At 46.4% G+C, this 17,622-nt stretch overlaps 1 protein-coding gene across 2 annotated transcripts in view; it reads right to left on the bottom strand.

Annotated features, from left to right (window-relative positions):
- The window catches only part of NUP93 (nucleoporin 93), an 85,441-nt gene that overhangs the window by 36,285 nt on the left and 31,534 nt on the right, over positions 1-17,622 (bottom strand). The window contains exon 1 of one of the 2 annotated variants that reach the window (XM_024551422.4): positions 9,055-9,247. The exons of the other annotated variant lie outside the window; for it this stretch is intronic. The gene's annotated coding sequence lies outside the window, so the exon portion shown is untranslated. Of the gene's footprint in view, positions 1-9,054; positions 9,248-17,622 lie in introns of those variants that run through there. 2 annotated transcript variants of the gene reach the window in all.

The following is a 17,622-nucleotide window of genomic DNA, read 5'->3' as shown; positions in this document are numbered from 1 at the left end:
GAATCGTATATACTTATGTGTGTGAATGGAGTGGGTCCGGGTGTAAAAGGTACTTCTTACTCTGGGTCACAGACGAGGAAGCCGGAAATTACCGCTGTAAATGTCAACGCTGCAGCGTTCCAAAATGCCAGTGTTTGTTGCTGCGGAGCCACAAACACTGTACATCCGCCCAGGCAGAATCTTCAGTCACGTGTTCCATCTCTAGCAGGGGAAGCAGGCTGCCTTGCAATGTACGCCGGGCCGGCGCAGGACAACCCAGCAGGGAAGCACAAGGTGGGCCGAGTCTGCTACCAGATGTGTGGTCAGATCTCAGGTCCTGGCTGCCAAACTGTCTTTTCAACGGCCCCGGTTGAGAAAGACGGGCGTCAAACCACACAATCATCTCGCAGACTCTGGGTGTCAGAATACAAGTGGCAGCTAGCTCCTACTGTAGAAAAAGAGAACGGCCAAAAGGATGTTTGTTCTGGTAAAGTGGCCAAATTCTCTTAGCTTATTTGCTTTCCAAAAGTGAAAACTGTAAGCAATAGGTTAAGGTATCTGTGAGAAAAATTTCGGTACCCACTTCGGCGGGGAAAGAGCCGACACCAATGCTTCCCAGGCCTTTGCTGCCCGCCTACAAGTGCTTTGTTAGACAGTTACATAAACGGTTTGAATTAGAGAACACACACTGCCTGATCGTTCGAATAAAATGAAAAAAGATACAATAATTAGTCTAAGGTGGCCCCACAAAGCCGAAGTCAAAGTTTCCACGGCCCTCAAAAACAGAAGGCCACTCTGCGTCTGTCCTCTTCGACCCACCACCTGGCAAGCCGCCCGCCACAGCGGCAAGTGCGGCGCCCACAGCAGGTACCTGACACCAGACAGAAACACGTGGCGGCCGCAGTAAAAACCCGTATCCCCTCTCATTTAACATAGGCACTGTACACAAAAGAGGAAACCTGTAGCCGACGTTCCAAGTCAAAAGAATATCAACAAATGTAAGCGTAACAGTAGCAAATGGTCTTGGTGATGATGGCAAATGGCCTTGCAAGGGTGCAAGCAATAGCTCTGAAGGCAGTGAAGATGGAATAAAACATAAGCAGATCAAAAATAAACTTAAAAGGCAGAATAACGGAGAGGGTCTGCTCCAAGATGAAACAAGAATTCCAATAAGCACTGCATTTGTTGGAACTTAGGGCGGGGAGTGGAGAATGTCTAATTTCCATAGAGACAAGAGAAAGTCAGACCCATTATTTTGCTTCGGTGCCTTCGGAGGAAAACACCTACTCCTGTAACCTCTCCCAACCCCTCTTCCCAGTTTCTGAATGAATGACCTCTTCTGCAACCTTCTCTTGGGTGAAATTTTTATAAAAGTAAAACTGCTACTTAAGGAGAAATTGGAGAAGGAAACAGCAAGATACTGTTTTCAGATGAACACGCAGAAACCCTGCCAGAACTCGGAGCCCGGGGCTGATCAGATGGTGCGGCCGATCTTTTCATTAGCTTCATTTGCCGGCCGCGGAGAGCACCTCAGGGGATTTCTCAGGTGCGGAGACACGTGCATTATTGATAAAACTCAAATGAAGACAGAAAATTTAAAATTGGGGCATTTCCAGGATTTGGGAAACTTTCATATTGTTTATAGCATGTTTGGCAATTTTCTTAGACCAATATTTAATGTAAAAAAGTAAGAATACATAAGTCAGCCTGAAAGGCCCACAAGAGACTGAATCTCCTTTTGCAAGGAATACAGACTGAATAGCAAATTGAGGCTTTCTTCTCCCACTTAAATATTTAGAGTAAGTCTCACTGCTTGTTTTCTGCAAAAATTTTAATATTTTAAATTATTTGTTCACAGAGTGCATTAAAAAATCTATATATATCTTCAAAAAATACCCCTGCAGACAGCAGCGCTAAGCTGGCAGAGCTGACACCGCCAACTGTACCCTATTTTTAGTGCTGTTGTATGGTTTCTCACTATGCATTTATGCAAAAGCCTAGCTGCTCGAGTGCAGCAGGTGGCAGCAGACCACGCGAGCGTGGCTGTGGAGTCCCACCATTTGCCAGCTCCGCACATCCACCCGCCTGCAGGCAGCTCGGAGCCACAGGTGGCAGACCTTGGCTCTGTAACATGGCGCCGTGTGGGCACCAGGCCATCTGTCACTGCCAGGCTGCAGGGCCCCATTTTGTACATGGTTTCTACTACTGGGTTAAACACAGGGTCACACAATTATGTGATGGATTTGGGTCCATTCAGGCAAAACAAATCACTTGCTCCCGTAACTCAAACTGCTTTACAGTTTGGTCTACAAAGTCTCCCAGGCTGTAGAGAACTCAAAAGTGTGCAAGAAGACTGATTCTACACCCAAGAACACACAGCTCCGAGCAACGCCTCCTCCTGGACCGGCCTAGGGCCTTATGGGCAGGCAGCATTCTGACTTAAGTGTACAGGCACGCCCTGACCCCTTCAAGGGCAAGTGTATACAGCCAGATGCAATGCCATCTCACCTGTGCCTTCGGGAAAAGCCACCGGCCTTTGAGAGAGTCGTTCACATATAAGTCCACCCAACTGCCTATTGTGGACCCCCTCCTTTTTATCCTCCCCATCCCACCAAGCATAGAAAGGAAGGGAGGGAAGGGGGAAGGAAACTATCATATAACAAAAACCCAACTTCCAAGATGTCTAGCGTTGGTTAAAGAAAGACTATGAGAGGAAGAACTCCCCATGGCCCAGAAGGAAAAGCCACCTTTGAGAATGGGAACAGGTCCTTCCTGAGGTGCGGGAGGAAGGGGTGCAGGGGTGGGTGGCACACCTCCCTCATCAACACTGTGGGCAGGTAACTTCACTAGATGCTGCTTTCTATTTCCACACTCAGTGCCACACCAAGGCACTAGGCCAGGGCTGCCGAGCACGCCGGGCAGCTGCCTTTGGCAAGTAAGGCCGAGGGCTGCAACCCTGGGAGGGCCATTTAGAGTCTCTTGTGCTACGGCTGCAAAGCCAGTTCTGTCCCTTTTAGGGGACCCAGGGCATTCCTGTTATCTGCTACCTATCTCTGGCCATCCAGGAAAGAGGAGCAAAAGCAATCTGTCCAGCTCAGTCACTGGGAGACTCCGTGCAGAGGGGAGCGAGTGGTCTAAGGGCACAACAGAAACGAGTAAAATAATGAACGATGGCCACTTAGGCACTCGTGGGAATCAGTGCTTTTCAGCAGAACTACTTCTCCTCCCAAACCCAGTAAGTCCTGAAATAACCCTTCAGGGTTATGTAAGCAGCTCCCCCGGCTGCTCCCAGGTCTGCGGAGAGGATGTGATCTGCTCAGCGCAGATAACCTCACCACTTCCTGAAGAAAGGAAGCAGAGCCGGCCCCCTCGTGGGAGGGGCTGGGATGCAGCAAGACAGGCCACGCAGCGGCAGTTGGGCCTGTGCTGGCATTCTGTCCTCTCGACTCCTAGAATGGGGTCGGGGGGCAGGAACACTAGAAGCCAAGAAAAGGAGAAGGGCAGCCAGCCAACTGCTCTCGGACTGCTGAGGTGGCCTGTGGGAGCAAGCTAAGGCGGCAACTCTGAGCATTTTCTCTCCTCCTCACCACCCCTCACCTAATCAGCACACTCACTAGGGCTAACCTTTGGGGACATCAGAACAGGGAAGATCTGAAGGGCAAACTTTCCAATCTGGCTGTGCAAATGGAATACAGCAGTGTGCCAAAGTACGCTTGGCTTCAAAAGGCAGCAGAAGAGTCCTCTCCTCACCCAAAGGTATGAATAGATCTAAAAAATGTTAATCCCGCAGCCACTCAGAGGGGATGGAAAGATAAGATAAGGAGGATACAATAAGGGGCAATAAAAAAAATGCTTTAATATGTCTTCGGGGAACTGATTTCCATCTTGGAGATGGATTAGCCCACATTCAAAGAATTCTGGTACTAAAACCACACTGCAATATTTAAAAAGTGGAAACTCATCAACAGTGGCCTTTACCGTGGCCAACATCCCCTCCCACAGCCCCCCCAAACCCACTCTAAAACAACACATTGAAACAACCCTGTATTACTTATTTCAGATCGAACAGACCCAGAGATCCCCTGTTTTGTCAGGTCTAGTGCCCGTTCCCTCAGGAAAGGGGCGACAAAAGCAAGACCTGGGCGGGGCGGGGGGGGGGGGGGGGGGGCCGCTGCGAGGACAGATGGCAGAGGGTGTGTCTCCAAGTCCAGCAGGCGAGAGCTGGGCGGTTTCTGCCAGGCTGGGTTCTACAGAGCTCAGGATTAAGCCTCGAGTTCTATCTAGCGAGCACAAGGAGCGCTGTTAGTCCAGGCAACAAGCAGGAACCACATGCCGTGCTAACTCGCTGCCGGTACCGGGGTCAGTCCGAGACCGCAGTCGGAAATCGCAGCTCCTCCCGCTCGGCAGCACAGCTCGTGCACTGGCGCTGGCACGCGGCTCCTCACGGCTGCCACAGGGACAGGCACTTGGGTTTCCCTGCGGTTTCTTCTAGTCCAGAACTTCCTTTTTATTAAAAATGTATTTATCTGGAGACCAGCAAAGCCAACCAGAGCCCTCTTTTGTATCTTCCTGTCGTCTTAAACGGAATTCGTCACCATACTCCTCTGCCATCAGCGGCTGGGTTTCATACTTTCTCTAAAATCTTATTAAGTTGGAAAACGTTCTGACCTTACCCTGTCAGCGCTGACTTTCCCTGCCGTACTGCAGGATGCACCACTCGCCACTGTCACCACAGGCACGGGAAATGTGAAACACTGCTTAGCTGGAGCGACAAATGCAAGTAACAGGAGGAGAGAGGGCAAGACCAGCTTTGAAATAGAAGTTGCCCAAAACTGACAGGGAGCTCGGACCGCTCGCCCAGCCCATCTGAACTAGGGGATAAGGGGAAACCCTGCAGTGTGGGGCCCTCACACCTAGAGCTGAAGGACCTGTCGGAATGCCCGGCCCCACCCTAGCTCAGAGTTGGGGGGGCGAGGTCACCCGCACCTGTCCCAGGAGACTTCGCTGTTCACGCTGAGCCAACACAATGGACCTTAAAGCTTGACCTGCAAGATGTATCGTATTTTTAAACATTGGTTTATGTGATCAATTTATAAATGCATGTTATTTACTATAATATAGGCCCAGGAAGACTCCATGCACAGGTCGGGAGGTCATCTTTGGCAAGACTTGCTGAAAGGTCAGCCCTTAGGTCCATGAGTCACCAGTGAGCCCTCAAGGAGAAAGGGATGGAGCTGGATGCGGAGAGAGGCACAGCGCAGGTCAGGAGTCGGGGGGTCTGTATTTGGGGCACAACTGACTGCCTTCCAGAGGCGTGCCCTTGAGAAAGTTGTTTGACTACAGTAAACTTTGCTTTCCTTACCTGTAAGGTAGGCTGACTGTACTACATAAACTGTAAGGCCAGTTCCAGAAATTCCAACTCCATGACAGGTGGGAACAGATAAGAAATTAGCATTGTCATTGCCACTGTAACTATACTTCTCCAAAATCATCTGTATCCTGAACCACAAAATACAATAAACTTTGTTTCTGAAGGCAGCTGACATATATTTTGCCTATGAAATAACCACAGGCCACAGGGAACGAAAATGAAAATCAGAATCAAACACCAGGAACTTTTCACAGGAATGCTAGTTTCACCCCGCCATAAAGGAGGGGCACACTGTCCTCTGTTCTCTGAGTAGCCCTCTTCTCCAGGAAGGACAAAGTTTATGCATTTGAAGAAGACAGAAGCGCGAAGCAAGGAATTTCACAAGTGTTGATATAACGTATCTATTTAAGATTTTACTTTATCCATATTTGTCAACAATTTCTTAAAAGCATTAATCGGAAGCTATCCAGCTATAAGTGCTCATTAAGTCTTTATTTCAGGAAAATTTCTATCTTCTAATGCAATAAAAAGTAACTGTAAATTGGCAGGACAGGAAAATGAGTCCCATGCGGTCACCTGTCATCACAGAGCCCCCTCTCTGCCATCTTAGGACGCGTCCTCCTGGGCTGGCCTGCACGCCTGCTCATCCACCCGGTGCCACTCACTCCAGCGCACTCACAGGTTTAACATGAATGCATTTTTTTTGTAGCAGAAAGAACCAGCCCTGGCTCTTTACTACTAGCCAGGCTAAAATTTCATGAGAGAACCAAAGAGCTTCCCGACAGAAGAGACTCGGGAGTCCCCTACCAGTACCAGGAAGGAAGCCTCTTCCCAGTAGCCAAACTGGAGCAGACCATGGCGGAGGCAAAGAAAATGAGGGGCGGCTGGGCCTCCGCCATCTCCCCTGAGGACCTACTACACAGCTTACAGAAAGCCAGAGAAAGAAAAGATGGCCAGCATCTTCAACCAAGTTTTAGTTAAAAAATTTCAAAGGAGGGCTGACACCCTTTGTGCCAGGGTCCAACCAACCAGTTTAAGCACTCAGAGCTGCCAGTGAAATGGAGTTCTCATCTGCTGCCCTAACCCTCTCTTATTTCCAAGCACAAGCCTTATAAAATTGAAGGAAAAAAGACTCCCTTTGCATACATCCAAACGAGTAACATAGTAAGTGTCCCACTCAGGACTAAAAAAATTATATAGAGATCTAGGCTTTTCTGCCTCGAGCATCAACAAGATTTCTGCAAGCTTTATGGAGTCTTTGTAGGGTCCTAAACAGAGCTTAGGACGACTGAGCCTTCCTATTTCAGTGAAAAGCCTGATGTGAAAATCCTCCTTTCTCCTAGTTTCAAAGACATCTATAATTAGAAGACAGCACTGGGCGAACAGTGTGAAGAGCAGCTAGTGCGACCAGACCTGTAAGAACAGCTGGCTTTGTAAACCTGACATCGGGTTAAAAGGGTTCTCCAACACCCAGTTCTGGGAAGACTCAACTCCTGGGACAGCTACGAAAGCATTCGGAGCAAATTCTTCATGGTACAGTTTACTGTTAAATACACGTACTTTAAATTCTTCAGGGCTAAGTGCCTTTAAAAAGATAAACACACAAATCAAAATTAAAATTCACTTGCCTCCTCTTACAGCATAAAGGAACAAAGGAATTAGCCAAATCCAATCCAATTAATTTTAAGAATCAAGATTCCTAAGCTTACAATCACAAACAAGGGTTTTCCACAAGTAGCTTAGCAGCCACAACTATGAATTAAACAGAAGGCACTAAAAATTATCCTCATTAATGAGAGTGACAGCCCCAATCTATTGACCTTTTAGGGCAAAATCTTGCTTTGTTAAAACAGTTTTTTCTTATATATTTTAATCAGCTATTACAGATCATGGAAGTGTTTTCTTAAAAAACCTAAAATCCAGCAGTTTTCTTTAGGCATGGAAAATAAACTGACTATAAAAGACAGTGTAAAAAGCCTGAACTCTTTTAAATATACCATATTTAGATCTTTTCATCTTTGGTAACAAATTCACACCTCTCAATACCTTCAATTACCAATGAATAATTAAAAGCATGTGTTAGAATCATTCATAAAACCTGTATTTCAAGTATATATATCACACCTAGTTCCTAACACATACATTAAAGAAACATATCCAAGAATCTCTGGGTTACACCTTTAACATTTACGGCATTCATTTTAGCCCTTTTTGCCCAGTCAACCAAAGACAAATTCCCACCTCTCACCGCTATATGAGCATGAGAAATACTTACTGTAGACAAAAGGATTCCATTTTCTTTCTGGGAATGTTCTCCACCCTCCTAGAGAACTCCTGCATGCAGTGTGCCAATTCATGTCTGAGTTCCACAGCAACAAAGCTCTAGGGGCACAGAACCCCATGGAAATGACACGGCCCCGCAGCTGCCTTCAGAGCCCGCTCACCTCCACCATGAGACAGCTAATTGTTAAAGATGGTGGCTGAGACGCTCTCCATACATTAAATTAAGGAGCTCTGATGAAGGCGCTGGCACCCACCCACTTCAGACAAAGGGAAATAATTTGCAACTGTACCAGGCACAGATAATTGAGTCATCTCCCACACAGGGTCAGTGTTAGAGGTTTCCTCCATCTTTACAACATGCAAACCACAGCTCATTGTCTCATCTCAGAAACCAATTCTTTGCAATGCTGCACTGGGTCGGAGTTTTCAGGCAGCCCTAGTCTTGGGCAAATCCAGACCTCCAGTGCAGGGGGGAGCGACCTTCTCACAGCTCCTCTCCCTTCCTTGAGCAGCCCTCCCCGCTCCCCACTTGCCAGCCCCTCAATTCCTCCCATTGTTAGGAGTACAGAAAGTCCCACACCTCTGAAGGGAGCTGCGTCTCCCCGCTAGGTGAGCAATTTCCAAGTCCACACTGCGGAAAGAAGAAGCCCAGCCCTGAAGTCCAGAGCCTACAGTCCCAAGATACAGAGACAGTCCTTGGGATAGAACGCTATACATCACTGTCTTTTTTGTTGTTTTTAAGGAAAGACAACAAGCAGCTGCTTTTTAATGCTGAGTTAAAAGCATTTTCTCTCCCGTATTACGCAAGGTATTCGAAGTGTCACAGGCAACACTTACAATTTTCTTGTCCTCCAGATAAGGCTTGCATGACTTAGAAAGTTTTCATTTCACTTACACAATCCCTTTCTCCACACCAAAAATTGGAAATATACTAGAGAATAACTTTAAGAATCATGTCTTTGGTATTACTATTTAGTTCTTGTCACGTAAAGCCTTATGCTAAAGCATTTCCTGGGAGATAAAAGTACTTTTTCCCTGTAACAAAATACAAAGTGACTGAATTCCTTGGTAAAATATCCTACACACACACACACACACACACACAGATTCATCTACAATCCCAAAGATGAATCTGGTTTTAGAAAAGAAAAGAAATTCTACCTTATTTTATGTCAAGTAAGAACTGCACTTCACACGCATCTTTAAAAAAACCCTAAGGGAAGTCCCCGCTACTCGCTACTTGAAGACGGAGTCTGCAACAACCCTAAGTAACCATTTCAATCCTTAAGCAAATACCCCTCTGCCCCACCCAACAGATTTTTTAAAAAAGAAAAATACCAGAATTACAAGGCACAAATCTGCACAAGTCTCAGGAGAATCGGTACTTTCTCTATCACACGAGTTCATGCCTCTGCACTTACCTCAACCTTTTAACCAAGCCAAGACCCCGTCTTTCAGAGGAAACACAAACCCCGCCGCCACTCTGTTCGCCAGGCTCATTTCTCTTAACTTCTTTACAAATCACAGGCAGAGGCGGCCCTACCTGCAGCCCTCAAATACAAGGAGTTCCCAACCGGTGGGTGCTGCTGGCCACTGCAGCTCTGCTCCACCTTCATGTGGGATGAGCTCTGTGAGAACCAGTGCTCAAGTTTTTCCCACTCCAAACAGCCGGAAGTGGGGGGGGGGGAGGGTGAGGGGTAGGAAGCGAGGAGACAGGAGTCAGAGGAGAGAGAGAAGGAGGAAAAGGGAAAAGAGAACACCCTGTAAATGCTGATATGACTGAAGCGCTGAAGAGCCCAATTAGATGAGACTGCAGGGCCCCTGAAAAAGGGTGCCTCGCAGCCCCCAGGGCACGGCATCACCATTCACGCTGCTCTCCGCAGACGGACGGATGCAGGAGTCAGACACCAGTTTGAAAGCACAAACTGATGGGAGTAACAGTTTATAGGTTACAGAAGGGTATTTTATTGTTAACGGACTGTACCAAGTTAAGATTTAAGAGGGGGAGAGACAACATGTAGGCAAGGAATGCTATGATACTCCCCCCCCACCACCCAAGCCAGTGCAATTACTCTGATGTGAATTTCTGATGACTTCCGACATCTTGCATGATTAAAAATCGCTTCAGCTGTCATGTCTGGTTAATGTGAAAAATGCATTTGCTGCATCATGATGCAGTTTTGTAGCCACAGATTGTAATGTAACCCCAGTTGTGAAGCTGGTCCCTTAGCTGAGCAGCAAAAATTTGCACATGCCACGATGCTAAAGTAAATGGTGGTGAGAAGATTTTATACGGCAGCAGGCAGATTCTGCCATTTTAGCCGACAGAATGTGTGGCTCCGGCACGCAAGCGTCTCAGATGCCTGTGCCCCCGTCAACTGCACTGGCCTTCACACAGAACAGCAAACTCACCACCTCAAAGGTTTGGCTTCTCGCAGTTAAAAGATTTTGATACTGTTTAAATAGCTATTCCCATTAATTACAGCTTTGAACGGAAGCGAGGTTATTTGCATCTCAGGAATATACAGCCAATGAAACTGTCAGTGACACAGGGAAATGCAGACCTTTTATTAACATATGCTCAGCTCAACTGTCACTTCTTCGTACAACATTTAGGGAAAAATCCGTGATGTGCGAGTAATGAATGTTCGTTCCCATTCTACCATAACGGCTTTTCAAAGTGTTCTCAACAAGATTTTTTTCCCTCCTTGTTTTAATGCATCACCTGAAAATTAAAGACTACATTAAAACACGAACGTGTGGCTTCCACGGTCACTAGAGGAAATGCAATGCAGCAAACAACTATGCAATTACAGGGAGGCTTGTGAAGAGGCAAAGATGAAACCGCCCCGAGAAACAGGCACCAGATGATGAAAGCCAGGCTAGGCAGGTAGCGGACTGCCATTACGGTGCAGAATGCAAAAGAAAAATCAAGACAGAGGCTCTTTCATCTTCAAAAACAACATACACAAACCCTATGATTGCAGTCTGCTAGGTGCAAAACCAACACCTATACCGCAGAACCCAAAGAACACATGATACTTGCCAATTAAAAAAAAATCTATTCAAATATTAACTTGGCTACTTAGCATCTAGAATTTGGCTACTTAAGGTCCTTTTTCATCTACAATCATCAACTTGGTATTTAAAGAAGCAGAACAAGTTAGATTTTATTGCTCTAAAAGAAAAACAACCAACATAATTGATCTGTACTTCTTACAACAGACCTTTTGCCAATTAAGGGCTCAGAGTTGAGATGTTTGAGACCTTTCTGCCTTATAAAAAAAGAGAAAACTATATGAGAGAAAATGAACATAGAGCACACTGGTGTCTGAACAGTGAGTAACAATGAAAGAACTTAGGTTACCACCATAGAAATCAGCTCATGATTTCCTTTGTTTTATTCACTGCGATAGCACCAAATGTGGAATTTGGAGGTGCGTGTGTTACCAAGCGCTGTAAAGCTCAGGAGCTTTCTAGCTCTGTTTCTTCCCCGAACTTAAAATTAACCGCACCAACAGTGCTGCTATTCGATGCCGTAGCAGATGTCACAGTAGTTGCAGCGAACGTTCAACAATTCAAGCTTTTTTTGTTCCAGACCCAATACAAGGAACCACTAGCAGCTCAGAAACTGCAGAAGGAGGGAGGAACCGCGGGTTGGGAGTAGCTGTGAAATTAACCAGGCTCCTTACTGAACAAAAGACAATCCCGGGGGACCTCTCTCTAAACCAGTCCAAGAAACAAACTCTTTTGTTTAGGGTCAAATAAATACTACATTGGAGCATAGTGGCTATGCAGCAACGACAGCCTCTGCCTGGGGATGGAAGGGGCAAAAAAAAAAAAAAAAAAAAAAGAACGCCAAAACCCCAGTGTGCTTACGGTCCAACCACGGCACCGATGTTCAAACCTACCCTCTGAGGGAACCTTGTGAAGTTCACCGCAGGTGAATGAGAAAACCCCCTTTCGTTACTAAGAAACAAAACAAGAAATATCTCATTGAGTCACTCACTACTACGACATTTTTCTTCATCAGTACAGCCAACATAACTTAAGGGGATATTTATGCTAGAATGAATTGTAAACCAGCTTGGATTCCCTCTTTCCCCAATCAATCTACGGGCGATGCAAGGAAACCAGATTCTCGGAGCAGAGGGTACTGAGCAGAGCTAGCTGCAGACACCAGATGCCCGCGTGTGTTTATGAAGGCCATAAACACGCTGGAAAGAAATCACCTTATGACGGCGGTAGCTCTCCACTTGTTTTACCCTTAGCTGACCATAAAGTGGTCCATTTCTTACTGTCTGATATTCCCTTGTTTCATTTTGTTCGGGCTTTCTATAGCCCTGAGCACCAGAAACTAAAACAAGGAGAAAAGAGAGACAGCTGGTGGACCCAGCATTTATTAATATAAGGAATAAAAATGGGCTTGCTGATACAAAAGCAGAGATGAACTCTAATCCCCTCCACCAAAGGGGACTAACACCATCTTTCCGAACTCTCCCGAGCACCGCCCCATTCTGAACGGTGGCGGCAGCTACCGCGTGCCTCCTGCACACGCTCTGTGTAAGAGATCTAGTGCGGCCACATGGGGGTCTCACTACCCCAATGACCAAAGGGCACCAAGGCCTCGGTATGCTTGAAAAATCTCCAAATTGCAGGTGAAGGCTTGAATTTTCAAGCCGTGTTCCATATAAAATGCTAACAAAGCATGCGTTTAGACAGTTCCTTAGAATTCAGTGTAATCTTGCACAGAAAAGTTTCAAGTTCGTCATTTTTATTTTCACCTCTTGACAGATTCTCCCAATGAGTCCATTCGAGAACTTCACAACAAAGTACAGGTATAAGACCAAAGGAAAAAAAAAGTTTTCCTAAAAAAGGAGGAACACTTCCTCCAATTGAAGACACTCAGATTGCAAAGCTGTTAATTGGTCTGAAAAATTTCTGAGTAGGAAGGAGAAAACAGGGAGTGGGGAAGGTGGCTCCAATTTCCTTAGGCTCACACTTGAAAAACAAGGGTGAGGAAACATTTTTGGAGGTGTGGCATTAGTAGCCCCCCCCCTTTTTTTTTTACCTGTAATCATTAATAAATGAAATCACAGAATAGAAAAAGGAAGCCATTGACATTCTGTGGTTCAAGCAGAATTATAGCAATCATCAGTGAAATTACGTTCGGGTGGACGACTATAAAGCTGTAACATACACTGACAACACGCAGGGCTTTCCCCAGAAATCACACTTTTCCAGATCCCCGGCGAGCTCTGTTTTGCCTTCTGCCAGGCTCACTGGGCTGCTGGGAAGATCAAGTGGTATCAGTGGTGGGTTAGTGCTTTTAAAAGAGTTAAGAATGAGAGGCCATGTGAGGTTGGGCAATTGCTGTCCCCTAGTCCCGAGCCCTCTGAGGCACAGCGGGATCCTGGCTGCCTTCCAAGCCCACCATCACCACCCTCCTCCAGGCTCCTCTGTCCTCGCTGAGACCTGGTCCCCTTGCCCCATGCATCTCTTCATTTCTACTGCCACAGCTCTCGCCTCTAGATCAGTGGCTCTGGAAAATTCTGTCTGGAGCTATTCTCTGAGCAGTGTTTCTCATCCTCTCTCTGTGTCTTAAGGGCATTTCCACCACAATCTCTTGCCAGAACAACAAAAACCGAGAGGAATTCTCAACCTCCAATCTGGTTAATCAATCTGCTTTCTCAGCCTTGACTGACAGCACCAACCCTTCTCCTTGAGTTACTCCTGAACATCCCTCTGGAGCCCACCAAGGGCAGCAGGTGTTGCATCCCACATGTCTCTTGCGCATCACTTCCTCTCTGTTCTCGGCCACCAGCCTGGTCCTGGCTGTCATCGCCCTGGCTGGGAAGCTACAATGCCTCTGAAGGACACCTCAGCAGGGATCCTGTCACTAGCCAAGGCCACTTCTGTAAGTGTTTCCTCACCCTCTCTCCTTCCTTTTGACATTTACCTGCTCCAACACTTTCAATAGCAAGTACTGCCTGCACACCGCCGCTTGGCAGTCACTCCTCCCACGCTTCACGCCCCTCCCTGACAGATTTTACTCCTGAGCATATAACCTGCCTTTGGTCAGGTTATTACTCTCACATCCGCATTCACTTCCTGCAAGCTAAGCCCATTAAATTTTTCCAGGCCTATTCAGATCCCGTCTACTGCAGGGGTCTTCCCCGACTACCCTCAAATCCACTCATCACCACCTCCTCTGCTCCTCTGAACTCCCTCAGCATTTAGAATCTTATGCCATCCCCATTCGGTTTGGCCTGTCCCTTTACGCTGTCTTGGACAATTTAATCCTGTTACAGGAATGTCAGGCTTGGCTCTCCAGGTGGAAGACAATGAGCTTCCAGAAGACAGTACCCGCAATGTGTATTTACGCTAATCATCATCAGTGCCCACCACAGCGCTGTTCTTAAGGGTGCTCAACAAAACCATTTCCCAAATGTTGATTTTTTATTAGTGCTCACTAGGCCCAGCCCACGGTAGATGCAGGCAACTACTTAAAGGGGAGCTAAATATAAATATTACTTTTGCTTGTTGTTTGTTCTTTCAAATCTCTTCAGCTCCCTGAGATAAGTGCAGCCTTAGGTAGTAAGACAAATGCTGATGTGGCTCTTGGCCAATGTGCACAGGCATCAAACTCTTCTTTGTGACTAAGCATCATTACCAACAGGATTCAATTCCCAAAGTCGGCTGCCTTCTCAGCTGCATCTACAGCCCAGGAGTTTCAGGGAAAACGAGATGGTCCTGGCCCAGAGTCAGCGGCACGGCGGTCAGGGCTGATCTGCCCTGAAAAATCAGCTGAGAATGAAACAGCAATCTGCCGATTTCCTCAGTGACATTTCACCTTGAGTACTGTTTTATGTGAGGACCACTGGACTTAGGCAATCAATAAAAATGAGACGGTTTCTGTGTGTCTTTATTTAGCAGTAAAACAGATTATGGCCATTCTCTGTTGCTCATATGCAACCTTGTCTGCCCAGAGGTAAAGAAACAACAGGGAAAAGAAAGCTCCCTCTACACAGAGAAGCTGAGGAGTCCCTGCTGCCCCAGGTATGCCCATGAACCAAAAAGAGTGGGAACAGGGTTTAGAGGTGGCCCGGAAACTGAACCCATTTCCACTGTAAACAAGTTTTCAAGACGTAGTTCCCCAGGAAATGCAGTTACTAATGGGAATAGGCTAAAAGGAGAGGAGGAAGCATCCTCAAATATTCCTCCAGGCAGTTCCTCATACTGCAGCCCCAGGTTTCAGAAACTCAGAACGAGGACAGCTAGCTCGCTAGCCTGCGCACTGGTGCTCGCTCTCGCTCTCGCTCTCTCTTTCTCCCTCTCTGTCTCACATACATACACAGAGCATCTATCAAATCTTGATATTTGCATAGAGGGAACAAATGATTTCAGCAAGAACTTACAGGCTACATGAAGAAGTTCTTTTAATAAGAAATAAAATAATAAATTGTATGAAACTTACCCATCACAGCCATAAAACTTCAGGGGCACTTCATCTCCCTTGTGGAGAAGGTAAGAAAAGAAGGCACAGAGAAACTTAGGTTCTGGCCCAGGTCACTCAGGATCTGGGTTTCTTGCTTACAGATCTCTTTGCACAGCATTATGGGACACTGCACCCCAAAAAACTACAAGGGTATGCGCCTGAGCCCAGATTGCATGGAATCTTAAGTTATTACCTGGAGGGGGGTGAGCACAAAAGAACGGCTTCCAGCTTGTAGTTCTTGTTACTAATGTACTTTACACGATAGAAGTATTTATTACCAGGCTGATTATAAATAGAATTCTCTCCAATTCTATTTTAAATTTAGCAGGGAACCTGCTATTTGAAGGAGTACTAAAGGTCACTATTGCCCCAAGATTTCTTTTGTAAATGCAGATGCTGAGAGTTTGGGTTTGCTTACTACAGCAGGTCCGTCGTGTTGTTACATTACTTCAGAGAAAAGACACTGATTTTCATGTTTTGTTTTGTTTTTTTTTGCTGCACATATTTGCTATTTCTGCTATTGGCTGGAAAACACTGATGAGGACAAAACCCGATTTTAAAAAAGACTCCTCTTTAAGAAGAAAAGAATTACTAAAATTACCTAATCCTCAATGATTTAAACAAGGGAAAAACTGCATTCTGTTATCTGGTCGGAATTTCAAATTCACTGACATATAAAACATAGGTTCCTGAAATTTTTCTATGAAGGAAAATTATAGGCAGGGTTCTATTTCCTCAGTAATCTCTACTATAAAGTTGAATATGGCATTCCTCAAAGCAATAAATAAAATCTGAAACCAAGATATAATAAAATTGTATTCAAGGATATAGCCTTACCAAAAAAAAAAAAAAAAGAACCAGGGTAAAAATCACAGGGGGAATAACAACACAGCGAATCTGGAATGGAGAATGTGGCGCTGCCCACAGGCCTAGGCGAAGGGGCGCGAGGGGCGTGGCGGGGGAGCCGGCCTGAGCCACCACCCTGCCGTCCCCGTCCGGAGGGACAGCCAAGGTCGGTGAGGTGAGCGGCCTCGCCTGCACCCCAGGAGCTCGTGCTGCTCATGCTGCCCTGCAATAAAGCACCGGTCAGCCCTTCACCCCTGCACTGCACCTTCTTGTCTCTAGCACAGGAACACGAGGACCTGCAATTCTAAAACAGTTTTTGAAAATTAAGCTGATTTTAAATCTGCTTTGCCCACGCCATTCTTCGCTCTGCCAGCCTTCCGACAGTGACATGGGTGGAAACGGTTTTTAAAACAATGGTTCGGTTCGAATAATGTGCTCCGTACCATCAAGTCCTCCAGCCAATTACTGGGGTGACTAAAGGTGACAAAAACGGGCCCAGCTCTGCTACTTTGCCATCTCATACCCTGAAGCTGATGCTGGGCGTGTCAGACAGCAGAATACCCTCAGGTCAGCCTAAAACACGGGAAATCACCCGTAGATGGGGCAGTATCATAGTCACTTAGGGCGCTCAACAAAGAATCATGCCCAGCGTATACTTATCGATTAACCTGTAAGTTGTTGAGCATTGTTACTCAGAAGCTCTAGAAATATCTACACAATTACAGACTGTTATCAGCCTTCTCCCACTACGGTGCTTCTTGGCAAATTGTCATTTAGAACTGAATCTGCATGTGCCTGGGTAGCTACCTACACAGTATTTGAGCCTAATCTAATTACATTCTACGTAGTGCCCCATAAAGCTACCTATGCGTGACTTCTAACGTGCACCTGCGCCTCAGTTCTCTCGTCTGTACGATGGGACGACGCCAGCAGACCTCCGGGGTGAGCGCTGCATCTCCAACTGTCAGTGCAGCAGGGCGACTCTCCAAAGCACAGAGGAGTCATTTCAAGTGATTTCTCAAACACAGGCCGCACATTTGAATACATTTTCCAAATCGGCAGCCTGATTTAGACATTTCCAAGGAAATACTTATTCTGCCTTTCTGCTTTTTCTCATGGCATCTGTTGTCACTAGCAGCTAAGGAAGAGTAAAACCTTCCATCATTAACAGCAGACCCCAGACCCCCAGCACTCGCTCGGTGCGGGCCAGGGGCGGCGCGGAGTACGGAGAGAAGCGAATGAAAAGGTGAGCAAAATGAGGATGTGCGGAGCTGAGGAGAAAGGCAGAGAAAATTGGGTTAGTGAAGGGAAAACAACAAGTCCATTTTTCATCTCTCCTGGCTCCTACTGATGGCAGACGGTGTATTTAATCTGCTGAGAGACCAGATTTAAGGCTTCCCTTTGGCATGGTCCACCCATGAATTATTAACATTTGCAGAAGCCAAAGCACATCCGCTCCCATGCTCCCAGCGCTCACAGAGGATAATGACGATTAACTAAGATGGGATTATTAATCCCTCCACTTCCCTTTCCTCTGTCTGCCTCCCTTCTTCATTCCCCTCTGGGGTCTGACTGCTTTTTAGGCAGTGTATTTTGAGCTACAGTCTTGGTACCAGTCAATACCTCCACGGTGAAAAAATAATCA

The sequence above is a fragment of the Desmodus rotundus genome, chromosome 12 (genome assembly GCF_022682495.2).
Source record: "Desmodus rotundus isolate HL8 chromosome 12, HLdesRot8A.1, whole genome shotgun sequence".
Taxonomy (NCBI): Eukaryota; Metazoa; Chordata; class Mammalia; order Chiroptera; family Phyllostomidae; genus Desmodus; species Desmodus rotundus.
This window is presented reverse-complemented; position numbering and strand designations above follow the sequence as displayed.